Source organism: Pimephales promelas, chromosome 12 (genome assembly GCF_988280905.1).
Source record: "Pimephales promelas chromosome 12, fPimPro1.hap1.1, whole genome shotgun sequence".
NCBI classification, from domain to species: Eukaryota; Metazoa; Chordata; class Actinopteri; order Cypriniformes; family Leuciscidae; genus Pimephales; species Pimephales promelas.
Genome location: NC_142780.1, coordinates 7334680 through 7356282, shown reverse-complemented (window position 1 = coordinate 7356282; position 21603 = coordinate 7334680).

Here is a 21603-nt window from a genome sequence, read left to right as displayed (position 1 = left end):
AGGTATTCAGGGCGGATCTCATCCACCCCCGGTGCCTTGCCACCGAGGAGTTTCTTGACTACCTCGGTGACCTCAGCTAGGGTGATGGACGAGTCCACCTCTGAGCCCTCAGCCTCTGCTTCCTCAATGGAAGACGTGGCGGCGGGATTGAGGAGATCCTCGAAGTATTCCTTCCACCGCCCGACGACATCCCCAGTTGAGGTCAGCAGCCGCCCACCCCTACTGTAAACAGCATTGGTGGGGGACCGCTTCCCCCCCCTGAAGCGCCGGACAGTTTGCAAGAATCTCTTCGAGGCCAGCCGATAGTCCTTCTCCATGGCCTCGCCGAACTCCTCCCAGGCCCGAGTTTTTGCCTCCACAACCACCCGGGCCGCAGTCCGCTTGGCCTGCCGGTACCTGTCAGCTGCCTCCAGAGTCCCACAAGCCAACCAGGCCTGATAGCATTTGAGCTTATAAAACTTAAACTTTGTTATTTATTTAATTATTTTTTAAATGAGCAATCATTTCGCTTGATAAGACCCTTATTCATCATCTGGAATCATTTAAAGCCCTTTGAACAGTTTGCACTGAAAGTGTCTTTTGGACCTTGAACCTTTTGGTTCCCACTAAAGTGCCTTATATGGAAAAAAAAAATGCTGGAATGTTTTCATCAAAAACCTTAATTTCTTTTCGACTAAAGAAAGAATGACATGGACATCTTGGATGACATGGGGGTGAGTAAATTATCAGCAAAAGTTTTTTCAAAAGTGAACTACTCCTTTAATAAACACCATCTATAAGCACAATTAGACAGTTGTATAAGGCATAATAATCTATTCAACATAAGATGGGGCATTTAAAAACTTTTGTTTTTGTTATTAGTGAATCATGAAACAGACTGGAAGCCAATGAAGAGAGACTTAAATTGGGGTAACATGATTGTATTTCTTTGCCTAGAGCCTTGCATACAAATGCATACAAATTTGTCATTGACATTTGTAAGACCTTGGTATATAACTGGATTTCTCACATTCACCTATCAACACATATAGTCTATCCTTGCACATGACATGACCTGGGTCTTCCTACTCAAAAACACTCTTCATTTGCTCTCCGAGACTCCGACGCTCAGCTTGGTAAGAGACGTGTGTGTTGATGAATTGAACAGTCGGCACATCAGTAACGCTCTCTCTGTGAGGCAAAGGCTAATGAAGGCAAACTCCATACATCAACGTGGAAAGCTGACAGATGACCAATCAAAACTATCATTAGAGATTTTGAAATTAAGATGAGGTTGTCTGGGGTGGTAACCTGATTACTGAGCATCCAGGGGCTTGGTTATTAAATGATTACCCAACCATTACAGCAACTCAGGTGAAGGAACATATCATTTGTTGTATATGAAGTGTGGGAGAAAAAGCCTTTGGCTACAAAGAGATCTGTTTGTTTGTTGGTTACATTTACATAAGAGAACATTTTGTTTGAGTCCTTGACTGATAGACTGGTCAGGAATCTTGAAGTGTCACTTTATATGGATTTATTAATGCGTATAAATACAAATATGCTGATTTATAGTGTGTGAGCTCCACTTTTGTTGTTGCTCTTTCGCTCATGAAGTGTGATGAAATCTGAAATGTCAAAATAAACCACTAGGAGGCAGATGGTGTCTCCAGGGTTGCTCCAGTATATATATTTTTGCAATATTAATGTTGTTTAAACAGTCAGTGTACAGGGACTATGATATGCATCTGCATTTTGCATTCATGAACTATATCATCCACTGTCTGTTATCCAATGACAGACCATTAAAGCATTTTGCAAAAAATATGGTGAATATGGAGGACACAATTACATCAAGTATACTGATCCTCAGAGATGCTCTCTGAGCTCCCTGAGCTGTATTGCATTCATAACATGATCAACAAATTGCTATGCATTTTTAAATCATTATTTAGTACTGATATATAACTGCTGTGAGAGTAAAAGTGCTTTTATAATGAAGTGCAGTGGCTCTTGTAACACATCTGAGTGATTCACACACACTCACACTAATGAAGTCTGGTTTTATCAGCTGTTATTGCAAGTGTGATTATGGAACTGTCATCATGCGGCGCATGCGGCTCACGAGCAACTTCCAGAAGGTGACCTTTGTGTGATTGTAACCATAGAAACGGTATGAAAGAGGCACAGCTTTTCCACGAGGGATGGCTTCTGTGCAGACAGAAAAAAAGAACACACCAGTAAATATAATTTATTTCAGACCTGTATTATACGCAAGTACGTTTAAACATTTCATTATTTACAGATGCAGGAAAGATACACTTTGACTAATCGTGCATGCTGGGAAGGGTTTGCATTCACTGTAATCAGACCCTTTGCCAGGTGCTCATTCACTGTTAAACACTATAATATATTGAGACTGAAACAGAACATGTTAATAAGCATGGTAGAATTGAAAGAAAAGAAAATGTGCCATGGAATACAAATCAGGTACTAGTTGCAAAACCTTTTATTACAAGCAGAAAAATTAGCACGTTCATACATTTATAATAACAAAAATACAAATAAAAATTTTGCTCAAATGAAACTCATGAGCTTTTTGTACCCAACTAAAAATATAAGCTGCAATATAAAAGTCAGAATGGCTGTAAAAAGCTGTGAAAAGGTGATGCAGGACTCTTATTTCAGTAATCCATTGTGTAGTTTACGATGGAGCAAATTCACTGGATCGTTAAGTGGTTGCTATAGAAGCTCCCATGATTAAAAGATTACCGGCAGTTTCCACGTCTCTGTACTGAGTCAACAACTGCAACGCACACATCGATGCGAGGACCCCACGGGGGATGAGGAAACATAATATGACCGTACAGAAGCCATGCAATTGGAAATATTTGATGCATAAACACATTTCAGACCGCAAAATACACTGGTAATGAATAATAATAATGAAATAATTATTATTATGTATATATTTTTGATGATGAATTGCTCATCTGTAAATCACTTCAAATAAAATCATATACTAAAAAGAATGAACTTGATTCATGGTCATGGTATGGTTTCATACTGGATAAATGGACATGGTTTCATATAATGGAGTAAACTCAACTTAGACATGTCCAAATAACTTGATTAAATTAAGTTAAAGGGCACCTATTATGGGAAATTCACTTTTACATGGTGTTTGAACATAAATGTGTGTTGGCAGTGTGTGAGGAAAACCACCCTAGAATGATAAAAATCCACCCAGTGTTTTTTTTTACAATCTCAATAATGCACTGCCTCAGAACGAGCTGTTCTGAGATCCAGCACTTTGTGACGTAGAAAGTGAGAAAGGGGTTTGATTGACAGTGTGGTTGTGGCATAGACCCCGCCCTCGGTGATCTGTACATCCTCCATTGTTTCAACGACAGCCGGTAATGTCTCTTGGAAACATAAATGTTCTGTCGTGGACTCGTGGGTTAATCCTGTTGTTGTAGCTTAAAAGTTAATCCACAACTGTGGATCGTCATCTACTGTTTGCGATCCACCGTCACATCCAGTAACAGTAAGTGTATTTTATGATTTTTGAGCAAATAGTCTTTTCAGTCAATGTCAGCCAATTCAACAACAAATGCGTCTAAAGTTGTTGTTGTCGTAGGATGTCTGTGTAGACTAAATAATTTAAACCACACGTTTATATCAATGCATTCTCATCCTTTAACGTCATATAGAACGATGCAAAAACGGCGCTATACTACACACATGGCACCCGTTATCGTTAATATAACGCGCTGTGAGGGCTAAGTTTAGGTGTGGGGTAGGGTCTGCGTGTCATATTCACGCTAAAGGATTTATGACGTCTTGGGTTCGCGTGTTATATTAACGATAAAGGGTGCCATGTGTGTAGTATAGCGCCGTTTTTGCATAAAGCGTTCTATATGACGTTAAAGGATGAGAACGGGCTGGTTTATATATATTTAAAGATATTGTATTAAAAACTGCATTATGTTCTTGCTCTGTAAGTTAGCCATCTCCTCACATTTGCCACAGAAGCACCTGTATGACAAGTAAACATGACGCCACAGGTCCCTCGCATAAATGTAATTTCGCTTGTAGTAGCAAACGTCTCTGGTTACGTATGTAACCCTAGTTCCCTGAAGGGAACGAGACGCTGCGTGTAAACGCCGTGGGAACGCCTCTGCGTGACGAGTCATGAAGCACGTATGAAATCTGTCCAATGGCGAGACGGAACGTCATAGGCGGGGTGACGTATCGACCAGGAAACTATAAAGCATCCCCGAAACACAAGCGCAACAGCTTCTGATAGGACTGAAGCAAGCGCTCACGGGCATGCTGGGAGTATGGCATAGACACGCAGCGTCTCGTTCCCTTCAGGGAACTAGGGTTACATACGTAACCAGAGACTTTCCCATTCAGGGAACTTCGAGCTGCGTGTAAACGCCGTGGGAACGCTAATACCAACGCCGCCATGCGAGCAGGTGTCCGTTGTATGAAATCAGGCACATATTTAGACGAAAGCACCTGCGCCCCTGGAGCGGAGCTACCATACCCCTGGTTGAGTGAGCCCAGACAGCCAAAGGAGAAGGCTGACCGGCGGACTCATATGCAAATGAGATGGCCTCGACCACTCACTTACTCAACCTCTGCTCAGATGCGGGACAACCTTTCTTCGGAGGTCCAAAACAAACAGATAACTGTTCAGGCTTTCTCCACAGGGCAGCTCTGTGGACATAAGCATCTAGAGCCCTCAGAGGGCAGAGCAGATTAGTTTCTCTTGGTCTGACCTCACAATACCACGAAGAAAAAGAATTACCAATGGGTATCTCCCGTGAAAAGCTCCACTCAAAGGGACGTGGTAAGCAGATAGGCCACCACATACACCTTTAGTGTGGAGTGGGATAACCCTGTGGAGAAATGCTCCAAAGGAATTCCAGCACCGCCACACCGGGCAGTTAACTGGGTCCAACTGGTGTTCTCCCCACCAAGAGGTGAAACATTGCCACCTCAAGGCATATAATCTCCTCGTGGACGGAGCTCTGGATTGGAGGATGGTCTCCACGACCTCAGTCGAGAGACCCGATTCTATGAGCTGGGCCCCCTCAGAGGCCAAGCCACAACCTCCATAGATCTGGGCGGGGGTGAAGTATCGACCCGCATCCATACTCGGGCCGGCCAACGCGGGGCTACTAACAGTAGAAAGACCCCGACTCGGTGAACCCTCTCCAGAACTCCTGGGAGCAGAGCAATCGGGGGAAATGCGTACAGGGGTGACCTCGGCCACTCCTGTACCATCGCATCCAACCCCAAAGGGGCTGGTGGATACAGAGAAACCACAGCATGCAGTGTCTCAGTCCCTGGATTCAAATAGGCCTACCTCGGTATGACCGAAATGACTCCATAGGAGCTCCACCATCTCGGGGTGGAGTCTCCACTCCCCGGGCCTCGGCCCCTGCCTCGACAGGATGTCTGCTCCCCGATTTAAATATCCTGGGATATAAAATCGCCAAAGAAGAAGCTTCCCCTGGGCCCACAGAAGGATCTGGCGCTAGCCTGAATAATGGACATGAGCGCAGACCCCCTTGATGGTCTATAAAAAGACCCCCGATGTGCTGTCTGACCGGACAAGAACATGGTGACCCCTCAGGTCTGGGAGAAAGTCCACAGACCCCGGGCTGAGCGACCACTCATGATCGCCCCCAGCCCGTGAGGGAGGCGTATATCGTTAGCTTCTTTGGAACAATGAAGTAACGGCTGTAATACCCCAACTCTCTGTCGGGGGGAAGAACTCGTTCTATCGCCCCCTTCAGTAACAGAGCTTTCACCTCTTGTTCCATGACCAGAGCCTGCTCGGGGGATACCATTGTAGGCAAAATCCCCCGAAAACGAGGCGGACGTGACCTGAACTGGATCGCGTACCCGCGTTCGATAGTCTGCAGGACCCATCGAGATATATTTGGAAGACTTTCTCATTCTGCCAGAAATTCCACTAAGGGTACCAGTCTCTCGAGACTGGCCTCTGGAGTAATTATAGAGACAGAAACAGTGCCCTGTGACCGCGCACAGGCAGGGTTTAACGACTGTTCTGTATCGCTCCTCGGAGCAAACGAGCTTCCCTCGGGAAACCACTCGCTAGGACCGTCTGCGCCCACCCTCACAGGCAGGTTCAGCAGAACGGGTCCCTGCAGACCCCCCTGGTGGTTTATGTAAGAGACCACAGACATGTTGTCTGACCGGACAAGAACATGATGATCTCTGAGGTCTGGGAGAAAGTGTTTCAGAGCCTGAAACACCGCCATCATCTCTAGACAATTTATATGCCATCGGAGATGATGGTCTTGCCACAACCCGCGGGCCGAGCGACCACTCATGATCGCTCCCCAGCCCGTGAGAGAGGCATCCGTCGTCACCGTTACCCGGCGACACGGGGCTCCCAGCGCAGGTCCCAGGGACAGGAACCAAGGTTCTTTCCACATAGCCAGGGCACGGAGACCACGTCGCGTGACCTTGATCTTGCGGAGCGGCTTTCCCCTCGGGGAGAACCCCTTGGTCTTGAGCCACCACTGTAGTGGTCTCATGTACAGCAGGCCGCACGGTAACACGTTGGATGCTGCTGCCATCAGACCCAGAATTCTCTGGAATTCCTTTACAGTGAGTGACTGGCCTAGCTTCACTTGCTTGACAGTCGAGATAATCGAGGCTATACAAGCCGGCGACAGACGTGCCTGCATCGTCGTCGAATCCCATACCACGCCTAGAAAAGTGGTCCGCTGAACTGGCGAAAGCACACTCTTCTTAGCGTTGAGTCTCAACCCCAACCTTCTGATGTGGGCGAGGACGGCATCTCGATGCCAAATCGCCTGATGCTCCGATTGAGCCAGAATCAACCAATCGTTGATGTAATTTAAAATGCGAATGCCCTGGAGACGCAGCGGGCCAAGGCCGCGTCCATGCATTTCGTGAAGGTTCGAGGAGATAACGCTAGGCCGAATGGAAGGACCCGATATTGGTACGCTTCGCCCCAAAAAGCGAACCTCAGGAACTTCCGATGTTGCGGAAGGATGGAGATATGGAAGTACGCGTCTTTTTTTAGGTCTATCGTGACGAAACCAGTCCTCGGACCTGATCTGTGACACGATCTGCTTGAGAGTCAGCATTTAGAACTTGAGCTTCCCTACTGACCGATTTAAGAGGCGCAGGTCTAAAATCGGACGCAGCCGCCCATCCTTCTTTGGAACAATGAAGTACCGGCTGTAATACCCCAGCTCTCTGTCGGTAGGAAGAACTCGTTCTATCGCCCCCTTCAGTAGCAGAGCTTTCACTTCTTGTTCCATAACCAGAGCCTGCTCGGGGGTCACCACTGTGGGCAAAACCCCCCGGAAACGAGGTGGACGCGACCTGAACTGGATCGCGTACCCGCGTTCGATAGTCTGCAGGACCCAACGAGATATATTTGGAAGACTTCCCCATTCTACCAGAAATTCTACTAAGGGTACCAGTCTCTCGAGACTGGCCTCTGGAGTAGTTTTTAAAAACAGAAACAGCGCCCTGTGACCGCGCACAGGCAGGGTTTAACGACCGTTCTGTATCGCTCCTCGGAGCAAACGAGCGTCCCTCGGGAAATCGCTCGCTGGGACCGTCTGCACCCCCCATTACAGGCAGGGTTGGCAGAACGAACCCCTGAGGGCACCGAGAGAGAGCGGGCGCCGGATTCAGCGGCGAACACCTCTGTCTCACGGTGGGGACCACCCTCAGTAGCCTGACACCAGTGGCGTCAGGACTTCTTCGACGAAGCCTTCCTGGCGACAATAACCGTCCTCAGATCGGTTCTATCCCGGGAAGACCTCGCCTGAGAACGCCGCGTCTCAGCCCAGTTTTGCTGGGGAGGAGCCCGCGACGCTCTCTCGACGGGCGGGGCTGCTCTCGCCCAGCAGCCCCCGAAGGATGAGTACGGAGGGGGAGACATTTCTGGAGCGCCGCTGCCTGTTTTTTTCCGGACGACAGCGGCGCATCCAGGAGAAACGCTTTATCTTTCTCCTTCATATTAGCCAGATTTAGCCACAGATGCCTCTCCGTGGCCACCAGGGCTGCCATAGAGCGGCCGACTGATCTGGCCGTCTCCTTGGTGGCACGGAGAGAAATATCTGCCGCCTGACGCAGTATCTCATTAATCACGTCAGTGCCGACGACCTCCCCCTCACTCATATCTCCTAGACCCAGCAATATTAGCATACATAGTATATAGGTCTGGTGTGTCAAAATTCTAGCTGACACTGGTTTGTTCCTCGATCTACACACCTCGGCAAACACCGGCATGGAGGTAGTGAGTGTGATATTAAAAATCTCTCATCCATTTTACTCTCTCGACTCTTGTTTCTCAACTGGCCATTCAATGGTTAATTTTTCCACAGCCCGAGTCAAAAACCTCCATTTTTTTTTTTTTTTTTACTACATTCGCGGGAGACTGGGATGGCAAACGAGCTTCCCTCGCTCTCCACTGAGTCCATAGACTCTGCATCCACACTTTCAACATCCAGCTCCTCAGAACTGGATAATTGAAGTGATGGCGCCTCAGCCCGGGCAGGAAAAACCGCAACGCGGACTCCCGCAGCGAGAACTGAGGCACTGGATCTACCAGGTAAGGGCAGAGAAAGGGCGGGGCCCGTCTCAATCCCCGCTGATAGATCCATCTGCGATCCCCACGACGCAAGCCTTCGCTGTGCCTCGGCAGCAGCGGGACCCGAGCCGCGGGGAGCGCGCACCGAACCACTCTCCTCGAAGAGTGCCCGGCGGGAGCGAAGTGTCTTCATGGGCAGACACTCGCAGTGCACAGCCGGCCCCCTCGAGAGCCGACTGAGCATGCTGCACTCCCAAACAAACAACACACAGATCGTGTGTATCCCCACCCGTGATGAAGCGAGGGCAGGGATGAACACACTTTCTGCTGTTGTTTGCTCGCCATATCAATATATATAAATATACAATATTAGACAGACAGACAAAATTCATACATAGAGCGCTTGTGAAGACTCAGAAGCTGTTGCGCTTGTGTTTCGGGGATGCTTTATAGTTTCCTGGTCGATACGTCACCCCGCCTATGACGTTCCGTCTCGCCATTGGACAGATTTCATACGTGCTTCATGACTCGTCACGCAGAGGCGTTCCCACGGCGTTTACACGCAGCTCGAAGTTCCCTGAATGGGAACTTTATCACAGAATGTGTATGTAGTTTTAAAAAAATGCGCCAGCATTAGTGTTTGTGTGTGTCTGTGTGTTGCACATCCATACTTGCAAAAAGACGCGATTGCAACAACTCTATAAGTACACAAGTGTATCAAATAACCATACCGAGACGTACTGGTCCATTCTCATTTATGTTTATTCTGCTGGAGTCTCTTCGTACTATTTATATATTCCGATTCAAAAGTACGGCTGAATGACATCCAAAACAGCGGTTTCTCACATTCTCTCAGTACCGACTGCCATTGGCATCAAGTTACGCCCTCATCAGAGCCCGTCTAACGGAGAGCCTTGGCACTTCCTATTAGCCCCATTGTGCATCACCTTGGTTGCAGTTCCATTAGAATTCCACTGGAGGTGATCGCGGGCGAGAGCAGAATGAATGGGAGTCTATGGGGCTAAACGGCTAAAAGTGTCTCTTTCACCTGCTTGTCGTTAAATTAACATAGATTTTATTGTTGATTCCGCAAGTTCAATATAGATTATAGGCCAAAAGTCGAATGAACGAGTACTTATGTCCTTTTGATTTCTTACAGGTTAGGCCGTTGTTGGCCAGAACACGCTAGCTTTCTGCTATTGTGTGATGTCATCACAGTTTTGAACGGATTTTTAGAACAGATAAGTGAACATAAAAATGCAATTTTCAGCTGAGTGTATTATCTTAGCCCTCCCCTTTGAATGCAACTTTCAAATTACTTGACAAAATTTTACATCCTGAGAAAAGTGGATTTATGGGGGTGAAACCCCATTGACTCCCATTCATTCTGCACTCGACCGCAAGCGCCCCCGCATGGACAGAGACGTGTTACTGCAGCCAGTCCAGAACCCGGAAGTAACCAGCCAGTGCCAATTCTCTTCAATTAGACATTCTCTGCCCTCATCCAAAGGCAGAGCGGGCATATGCAGCTCATTTGCATTTAAAGCCGTATACCTCCGTATACTTTTAAGCAGGCCCCCAAATGACATTTTCAAATGGTTATTGTTATGTATGTAATACTGATATTCCCCATTGTGCCTGTTAGTGGCACTGCCACTTATAATTATTAGTTGTGTTCCTCTATAATAAAAACTCAGAAGAAGAAACGTATCCCTGAATGTTGGCTGTGATCTTTACACGTGCTTTACCCTAAGTGTTTAATGTATATGTTATTTCAGTGGAAAACATAACATAATTGGCGACGAGGTGGATTAAAAGGACTACGAAGCTACTACAGTGAATCGTGAGTAGTTAGGCGTATCGTTAGTACAACTTTTATATTGTTTTCTCTGCGTAGCTAAAGTGATCTAGGTTAGCTAAGAGGATGGCTGCTACCATTGGCCACATGGAAAGTTTTGATGAAAGTGTCGAACCGTGGACCACTTACATTGAACGATTTGAACACTTCATAGAAGCTAACGGTATTGAGGCCGACAAGAAAGTGCCGTGTTACTCAGCGTGATCGGAGGAAAAACTTACGGACAAACCGGGAGAGAAAAGCTTCAAAAGCATCACTGACACGCTACAGCAGCACTTCTCTCCGAAGCCCCTGGTCATCGCGGAGCGTTTTCGTTTCCACCGGCGGAATCAGGAGAACGAGTCGGTGACACAGTATGTTGCAGTGCTAAGAGGATTGTCAGAACACTGTGAATTTGGGGGACATTTGGATGATGCACTTCGCGATAGATTTGTGTGTGGCCTGAAGAGCGAGGCTACTCAAAAACGCTTGTTAACGGAGTCTGCGCTGACGTTTCAGACAGCGGTAGAGTTAGCGGTCTCCATGGAAACGGCGTCACGTGAAGCACACCAACTCAGCGGATCACTGACGGTAAATGCGCTGTCTCTATCACAGAGTAAGACTGCAAACAAATGCAAACGATGTGGAAAGAATAACCATAGTGAAGATGACTGTTGGTTTAAAGACAAAAACTGTAATGCTTGTGGAAAAAAGGGCCATATCAGTCGCGTTTGGAAGAGGAAAAGTAACGTTAATGATGACAGGAAAACAAAGAGTGGAAATATCGCAAAAGCTGCACGGCAAATGAAAGCATCTTTTAAACAGAAAGGACAATTTAAAAAAAGAAATGTACACAGCCTTGATGCTGATGCAGTGTCCAATGATGATGACACAGACTCTGATTTAGCTCTGTATAAACTGTCACAGCCAGGAGAAAAGTCCAGTATCACTGTGAAACCAGAAATTGAAGGAATGCCACTGGAAATGGAACTGGACACGGGCGCAGCAGTGTCATTGATTTCATCAGAGACTTATGATCGGATATTGAAACACCTGCCCCTGTGCTCAATAGACATTGTTCTTCGGACATACACTGGGCAAGCTTTGCGTCCTGAAGGTGTAATTGATGTGCATGTGAAAATGGGCAAGCAGACAGCTGTTCTTCCTTTATATGTCGTGCAGGGGGACTATCCACCACTCTATGGCAGAGAGTGGTTGCGTCAGATCAAACTGAACTGGAAAGAAATAAAAACAGTCAAATTGAAGACACTAGAAGCTGTGCTGCAGAAACATGTAGCTATTTTCTCTAAACAGTTGGGAGAAATGAAGAACATCAAAGCTAAAATGACTTTGAAACCTGAATACAAACCCAAGTTTTGCCAGCCCAGAGTCGTTCCGCATGCTCTTCGTCCAAAAGTCGAAGCGGAGCTGAACCGTCTCACTGAAATTGGAGTATTGACACCGGTACAGTACAGCGAATGGGCCACTCCAATAGTTCCTGTCGTAAAGAAAAACAGAGATGTGCGCATCTGTGGTGACTTTAAGGTGACGGTAAACCCTGTCTTGCACATTGAACACTATCCATTACCGCGCATTGAGGACCTGTTCGCTTCATTAGAGGGAGGACAATGTTTAAGCAAATTGGACTTGTCACATGCTTACCTTCATATGGGGGTCGAGGAGGAGTCCAGGAAGTTCCCTCACAATTTCCACACAGAAAGGGCTATTGCAGTACAATCGCCTTCCGTTCGGGATCGCTTCAGCTCCAGACATATTCCAGAGAGCTATGGATCAAGTATTACAAGGTCTGCCTAATGTCCATTGTTACCTGGATGACATTCTGGTTACCGAGCGGACTGAAGCTGAACACCTGGAGAACCTGGATGCAGTCCTTGGACGACTGGAGCAGTTCGGCTTGCATGCTGAAAAAGAGAAATGTGACTTCTTCAAGGACTCACTGGAATACCTTGGTCACATAATTGATGCAGAAGGTTTGCACAAGTCACCTCAGAAAGTAAGTGCAATTGTCAATGCGCCAATTCCATCTAACACCACACAGCTGAGATCATTTCTCGGCCTGTTAAACTATTACGGGAGATTCATACCCAATCTGGCAAACATAGCGAATCCTCTGAACGCCTTGCTGTGTAAAGGGAAACGTTGGCAGTGGTCTGCAGAGTGCAATGCTGCATTCAAAAAGGCAAAAGAACAACTGGTGTCACAAAATGTCTTGAAACTATGATCCTCAAAATGCCATTCGGCTTGCATGCGATGCATCACCCTATGGCATTGGTGCCGTCATTTCCCACATGTTACCCGGCGGTAAAGAAAAGCCAATAGCCTTTGCATCGCGCACACTAAGCAAGGCAGAACAGAATTACGCACAGATTGAGCGTGAGGCTCTGGCCATAGTGTTTGGGGTCAGAAAATTCCACCAGTATCTCTATGGACGGAAATTCACACTTTTCACAGACCACCGCCCCCTTACTACAATATTTGGGGCGCAAAAAAGGGATTCCGTCTATGGCGGCAGCGAGGATGCAAAGGTGGGCATTACTTTTGTCTGCCCACAACTATTCAATTGAGTACAAGAGAGCTGAGCTTCATGCAAATGCTGATGGCCTTTCCCGTCTGCCGTTACAAGTAGAGCACAGTGAGAAAAAGGATGCCGTAGAGCTGTTTTACCTCGGACAGATGGAGAAACTCCCTGTCAGTGCCACTGATATCCGACGTGAGATTATGAGTGATCCAGCCTTGTCTACAGTCGTCGAAATGGTCATAAAAGGGACTCCAGCTGTCAACCTGACTGGTAATAACGAAATCTCTCCTTTCATCTCCAGACGCAGCGAGCTGTCCGTCCAACACGGGTGCTTAATGCGAGGCATGAGAGTTGTTGTTCCCCTCAAGCTGCGGAAAAGTGTTTTGGAGGAAATGCACAATGGTCATTCAGGAATTGTCCGAATGAAAGCCATTGCTCGCAGTTATGTGTGGTGGCCTGGTATTGATGCTGACATTGAACTGTGTGTAAAGATGTGTCAGTCATGTCAACAAATACAGAAAATGCCATCCCAGGCACCCTTCCACCCAAGGGAGTGGCCAAGCAAACCATGGGAGCGCATACATGTAGATTTTGCTGGGCCATGTGAAGGTCACATGTACCTATAGTTGTGGTTGACGCTCATTCGAAGTGGCCTGAGGTACAATTGATGGCATCAACTGCAGAAAGAACAATTGAAGTTTTGCGAAATCTCTTCAGCCATTATGGACTGCCTGAACAGTGGTGTAGTCTAGTTTTTTGTAGTGAGTATACTGTGATTTTTCCATCCTAGCCTCGAACTCATGTTGGAGAAATCCACTTGTCTTAAGTCACTCCAAAAAGAGAAATACAGATGGTTGATTATTCATGGTAAACTGCTCCTCTGCAGAGCAACAAGGTATGGAAGGCCGTATCTATAGAAATGGTCATGTAATTAGCAAAAATAGCAAAAACAGGTGTTCAGAGTCACACGACTGCGCCTAGGTATCATCAATTGGGTTTGACAGTTAGTTTTATGACCTATTGACCGCCTAGATAGGATTAAAGGGCATCAAATGGGTTTGACAGTTAGTTTTATGACCTATTAACCCCCTAGATAAGTTTAAAGGGATCAAATTGGATTTGACAGTTAGTTTTTTAACCTATTGACCTCCTAGCCTTGATAATAAAAAGTGTACAGTACTTTATTTTTAAAAAACATATGAGCACGTGTTTCGCCACGGTTAAAGCAGGAATAAGGCTGAGTAAGCAAAAATGGGTGCGAAATGAAGAGGAGGAGCAGGAGAAAAGAGATAAGGGCAGAAACACTAATTGGGCAGCCACGATAAGAAAAGGGTATAATATGCTGGGATGAAACCAACTTAACTTCAGATGCTTGGCCACATCTCACTTTGTTGACCTGCTCAATAAAGTTATTCTTCTGAGACCTGAAACCTCGACTCTGCGCAATTTCTACAAGACCAAGACTTGACTCTGCTAAACTGAATTGAGACTTCTGATTTGCCACAACATAATTGGCGAGCCAGCCAGGAGCTTCGAGAGGGGAGCGGCCGTGGTGGACGACCCCTGCCGGTGACCCCACGAAACAAAAGGTCGACCAAAAACAAGGTAAGCAGCTTTTGCTTAAATTTGTTTCGTGTGGTCCCTGACAGAGCAGTCACCTTGGTTGGTAATTATTATTATTTGATAAATTAAACCCCGCCGAAAAACGAACCTAAAAAAGACTGAATTGAGTAAAAGTAAAATGGAAATGAATAAAAGTCGAGGTTTCGGATCAAGATGAAGAAGTGCATGCGCATGAATGAAAAGAAAAAGAGTTTAATGAAGTATATGAGATTGTGAGACAAAAGAAAAAGAGATAAAGCATTATATATGAGAAGTATATGAGATTGTGAGACAAAAGAAAAAGAGATAAAGCATTATATATGAGAAGTATATGAGATTGTGAGACAAAAGAAAAAGAGATAAAGCATTATATATGAGAAGTAGAGTGAGCTTACTTTCTGAGATTTTTTCTTTTTGAAAAATGAGTAAAGATTAAGAGAAGAAGTAAAGAGAAATATAGTAAAAGTTGAGTAGCATAAGAAGAGAAAAATATAGAAGAATAAAGTAAAGAGATTGAGAAAAAGAGTGCAAGCATAATAAGAGGTGCTATAGGTTCATTTGTATGAATGTGTAAATTCTCACAAGAGGTGCTGTGAGAGAACCTATAAGAGGTGCTATAGGTTCATTTGTGTGAATGATTAAAACAAAAAAGAGTGTGTGTGGTTGTGCTGTGAGATTGTATGTATGCTAGAGTGAGAGCGCGCCGAGAGAAGAGTGTGTGTGTGTAAAGAGGGAGCACGCGCTGGAGAAAAGTGTGTGTGGGAGAGAAGTGTGTGTGAATTATGCTGCAGCTGCTGTAGAAGCGCGCCGGCTGGAAAAGTGCACATAGTAGAGAAAACTGCAGAGAAGTAGAAATTTATACATGAGCTAATTGGAAAATAGATGAAAGACAAAAGTCAAGACAGTGAAGAAAAAATACAGAAAAGCAAATATTGGAAGGCAAAGAATGTTCCAAAAAAATTTGCTTTGTTGTTTGCTTGGACACTCACTAGAGTGTGAGCGCTGTGACCCTGAGAGAGAGACACAGCCTCTGTTAGGCAGAAAGATAAGAAGGTATCAAAGTGTTGAATGAGTGTGGTGAAAGTGTGTGAATGAAAACCCGGGTGTGTGAATGAATTTACTAACAAACTAAGTGTGTTTGGATTGAGATAAAGAACTAAGGAGGGATATCTTTTTATTTTTAATCTTTTGACACCTGAAGATAAGAACACATGTGGACCAGAGTGAGAGATCATTACGAGGCAGAGGATGATAGGAGAGTACAGAGAGAAAGAGAGGACGAAGACAACTTTAAACAGGCATTAAAACTAACCAAAGGCATTAAGGATCACTTCTGGTTTGAAAATGAGTTTATAGATGACGAAGTGCAGAGACAGTAGTTAACAGACCAACGAAAAAAATAGCTCTTTAAAAATTGACAAAGATCACAAATTTGAATCATCTTGAGCAAGAATGGCCCTTAATGGATTGGCGTGATGTGATTAAAATATATATATATAATAAAAAAAAAAATAATAAAAAAAAATAAAAAAAACAGAATACTCAGACCTAACCTGAACAAATTTAACCTTTCAAACACCCTTTTGGATTCACAGTTCACTACATTAGAAATAAAAATAAATCCATTATATATAACATACCTGAAAAGAAATGCATGGTACACCTGGTCTCTGGGTTTGGGAGGAGCCACGATTTTGAGGAACATGCATATGCAGCGGGAAAATGACACAGTCGTTAAAGTCAGATAGGGAGGAGAAATCAGACCAGCACTGGTGGATAATTTGACTAGTTTTGAGAAGCAACCCAAAGCATACCAGTGGGTAGAAATTCATGGAAAAAAATGTAATGATGAACAAATAGAAGGGGTACGAGAGGAGATGGGGAGAAAAATCTTAAACAACAAAGAAAGAAGAAACTTGATATTTATGTATTTGAGCAATTAAATTCAGAAATATGCCATAAAGAGTAATTAAACATTATGGGGAGACTATGAAGTGACATTTTTAATACTTTAGATTTTTCGTCTATTTGGCCATTCTTCTGACTGCAGGAGCTGTGATCTGGACTGAGAAAAACAGCCTATTCTGAACAATAATTCGGCTTTGTCTATTCATTGTTACAAGAAAAATAAAGAGTAAAAGTATGTGTGTGCGCATTAAATGCACAGATTAGGACTGTTTGAAAAAATAATGATATTCATTTACGATAGTCATTCATAAAGAGAAACTAAAATTATGAAAGAACACTTGTTTCCCTCTCATATAGCACAAGTAAACAGTGACTGTGATCTGAGAAAGAGAGGCAGAAAGGAGGGGCTGCCTCTGACAGAGAGAGGAGGGGCTGCAAAAAGATAGCGAGACTGTGTGGGTGTGAGATGAAGGAAAGGAGGGAGACAGAGAAAGAGTTCAACTTTTCTAGTTCTGACTAGCTTATAAACCAGAAAAAGTGAGTACCATACACTTTGAGAGATCTTATTTGTAACTGTCATCAGAGGACCTATAATAGAGGAACTGCGTTTTTAAAATACCAGAGAAAGACTAATTAAATACCTTAATAAATGTCTGACCATCTTGGTGAAAACTAGTTAAGAATAGATGCAATCTGGGGTTTGTAAGGTAAAAAGGTGTGAAAAACACTGATGATTAAGATTAATGGGGCCGACAACTGTAGATATACCAGGATCAAAATATTAGTTTTGCAACACCAAGGCCATATGAAGAAAGCCTAAAGAGAGGAGAGACATCCAATGAAAGTTTGGCAAATATAATGAAGGATTTAGAGTAAGACACAGGGACTGATGAATGGATAAAGAAAGGGAAGCCCTGAGAAAAGAGCTGACAAAGATGTATTTCTGAAAGCAAAAGACAGACAATCAAAGGTTAACTGAAAAATTTGCAAATCAAAAATGTCTAATGATTGGTCACATACATTTTTCAATTGGCTTAATTGGGTTTTTATGAAGTTAATTGTATCAATTGTGACAACAGTCGAGTGTTCAAAAACAGTTTACAAACAGATCAAGTAGGATTGGTGAATTCTGCTAATCCAGTCAGAATTAAAATAGGCTAGTTTCAGAATTACAGAGAAAACACCAATAAAAATAAATGATAAGAAATTAACATGAAAAAAAAACTACTAAAATTGAATAAATGTTAGTTGACCAGTCTATAGGGAAATTGAATTAATAATCAGGCCTAACAGGGATTGATATGGTGGATTGTGAAAAACTGGTGGCCATCAAAAATACTGGAGTGTTCTACTTTGTATTAGTGGTTTGTGCAGTTCAAAAAAGAATAAGTGACAAAAAAAAAAAAAAATTATAGAAGTATCTGACATAAAGAGAGGGACATGCTAGATGTGAGTATGATTGACCAGTTATAGTAAAAACATGGCCTATGATGTTTGTATCTTGTTATCCCTGGGAGACAGTTTGAAATTTGATATATTGTAGAAATGTAGATTTTTGAATTGGGTTATTTTAAATAATACATTGATTGTGTTGAATGAGCAGGATTGGGTGACCAAGCTTAAAAAAAAAAACACTTTTAACAGACGTATACTGTATTGTATTTTATGCATTTTTACAGTAATGAGAGTAATTAATTTAATCCTAAAATGTTTAAGGGAGTAGGGATCGAAATAGCAAGTGATAAAAATACCATATAAGGCAATTCAGACGGACTGATAGGCTGCTATTTTCTGCATTCTGCAAAGAAGAACATGCTTGCTCTTTTCTGCAAAGAAGAACTTGCTTTATTAAAACTGCATGGGGAAACTGCTGTTATCAACCAGATGAGATTTCTGAAATTAAGGGAAAATTGAAAGAGATGGTTGAAGAATTTATAAAGTATGAATTTGATTAATGCGGATCTCTGAGTGTTCATTTTCCAGATGACACCAGTCAGCTTTTGGGGCATCTGCCTCGACATGAACAACAGCAACTAGACTGTGCAACAAGTGAGAGCAAGAAACATAAGGACACGGCTGCAGAGAAAAGAAGAGGCATTTGGTTGGTGGGCCTTCATCCTCCCTGAAAATATGAAGTTGAAACTTCTGAGGAGCTGGGATAGACAAAGACTGTGTTGATGGAGAAACAACCAAGAAAAAACATCCTGCCATTCTTCAAATGTGCCTCCTCCGTTGCTTGGCCAAAAACCAGGCTGAGGAGAAGCAGAGAGACTACAGCATCCAATCCAACCACTGTGTCAGAACATGACGCCAGACCCTTGAATGAGGACTGACAGATCAAATGCATTGGATGAGGAGAGAAACATGACAGCAGCCCAACCAGTTTAATTGATCCAAGCAGAAGGACTTCATCCTTTCCTAAGCAGGCACAGGTGATGTGTCTTAAATGATCACTACAGAGACCGCTTATAGTTTCATTGATTGGCCATATTAGTTGTATTTTGGTTATACACTGGTCCAGCAGCAGTTCTTTATGTTCTGTTAGGCTAACACTCTATTTGCTTTCTTTCCATAGACATCAGTCCAGCTGTAAGCATTTAATAATGCTAATAATATAATTAAAAGAAAAGAAGTCAAGTGCTTGCATGACTAAATAATTAATTAAAGCCGAGACTGGACTTAGCAGAGTGAGAGAATATTGGATTAATAATAACAAAAACAAGAGTAAATGCATAATTAGATTATTTAAGATTTTGTTCATTAAACAGCGAATGCTTGGGCTCTGCTTTCAAGGTAGCTGGTATAAGCTTGAGTGATTGTAAGTTCTGTATTAAAAAAGGGGGGACAAAATGTGTCAAACAACAAAAAAGTGGATGATAGAGCTATGATGCTGGTCACTCTATCTTGGTCAATAGTCATTTTTTGAGAAGTAAAATAGTTACTACACAAATTATAAGCACGTGATATCACAAATTTTGATATTACCGGGGATTTTACGATGTTGATATTGTGGGTCATGAATTTGAGATTATGATGAGATCTAAAGTAATTTAAAAGATTATGAGGAGAAATTAAATGAACAGATTAATGACAAATTAGATTAGATAAACTGATAATCAGTCTTTTAAACAGTTGACCTACCAGATAATTTGTTATATTATGTATTACAAAAGTGAGGTTTATGACAGAGGTGTTTAACACAATCAAATGGCAACTGATGTCGGCCAGCTGTGTTGTTCACAGACGTGGACATTGTCACATGGGGAATGCTACACCACAATATTCAGTAGCTTTTGTCATCAGAGTTGTATTAACAATTTTGTATTAGTGATATTCGTACCTTGAAATTTAGGATAGATAATTGAATATAAAATTAAGTCTATATCAGATAAGTCCAGAAGGCAGCAACACCCTCAACTTTATATTGGACAAATGAGGTATTAAAGGAATTAAAATAATTACACTGGCAAACCTTTTTAATTTAAGATGTGCGTGGTTTTTTGACCATCGCACAAAGGGGGGAAGTGAGTAAAAATATAAAAAGAGAAAAAAAGAAAGAAATTTGATGATAGATGATTTTAATAGAAGATTGATGATAGCCAAATGCAATATTTCTAAACAACGTCAGAATTGGTGTTAGAATAGATTTGATTGCCATGGAAGGACTTATGATAGCTCCATTACCACTACTAAACATCCTGATTCTTGATGCGCACAGACAGTTTTGATCACTGTGCAAGGGGGGAAATGTTGAGAAAGATAAAAAGACAGGGATTTTGGTCCCCATACTTACAGACAAGGGTAGATGAATTTTTTAAATGAATGTGAAATAATGTCAGAAAAGGAACAGCAACCCCAATAGGCTCTATTCCAGAAGGATCTTTCAACCATCTAGTGATGGATTGTTACAGCCAAGATGGAAACCATATGCTAGAGACGAGGCAGCAGCAGGACTTGAATTAATATTTGTATAGATAAAGCCAAATAAGAATATGGAATGGATTAATTACATATATTACAACCAGCAGAGATTTATTAATTACACGGATGAAGCACTCGAAGCTCTAGGAGAACAACTAAAAGACACAAGCAAAATGACCTGGCAGAACAGACAAGCTCTGAATTGGCTCCTGGCAGAAAACGGAGGTGTGTGCGTAATGTTTGAAACTGACTGTTGTACCTTTATTCCTAAGCGGGCACAGCCCCGGATGGATCATTTACTAGGGACATGAAGAAGATAAAAGAATTAAGACCGGAAGTTGCTACCAATGCGGGGAGAGACAGGAGCTTTGGGTATTGGCTTGACTCAATATTTGCATCCTGGAAAGACTGGCTCATTCAGGTGGGAATAATATTAGCAGTATCAGTTGGTGTTTTCTTTCTGTTGTTTTGTTGTGTTGTGCCTTTCCTCAGATCAATGCTGGCCAGTACAGCTGCCAAACAAATGATCAATGTATCAGTGAGACCATCAGGAGTTGATATTGGATGTGTCAACGCAGAGATTCACCCAAGTGCCCCAGACCTGGATGAGCTGGACGAGTTTCTGTAAAGTAACCAGTTAAAGATCATATGGAAAGACGGTACCTTATTACTTTTTGATTTATACTTTTGACTCTGTTTTTGATTAGAGAGGGAGTTAGCTCCACTGTGTATTTGATTTGGGATAAAAAAATTAGGTAGAATGATTAGTGCATGGGTAGTGTAGGCAGGTAGTCAGAGGGTTTTTCTACGTTCCTTTTTACATAAGGACTGTCTTTCCAGTAATATTTACACTTATATAATCTGTTTCTATATACTATGCTTGTGTTATTCACAAAGAATATTTTATTATAATCATATTAAATGTCACAATTTTAAATGTAAGGGATGATAGAAGGTCTAGAACAGGACATCATCTGTGAGGTCAGAAGATGAAAATAGAGAAAGGTAAAGTCAAGAAGGTTTGCTAATAATCACTTTAATCAACATTTATACTATTTTTTGAAATGTGATTTTATGTAATGTGTGTACGGGAAACTGGCCTGAGTATTTTCTCTAAGAGGGACGGGTGATGCCATAGATAGAGGAACTATCCACGAAGCACGGTCACCGATTGTCAAAAAGGCAAGGGCAGACTCAACT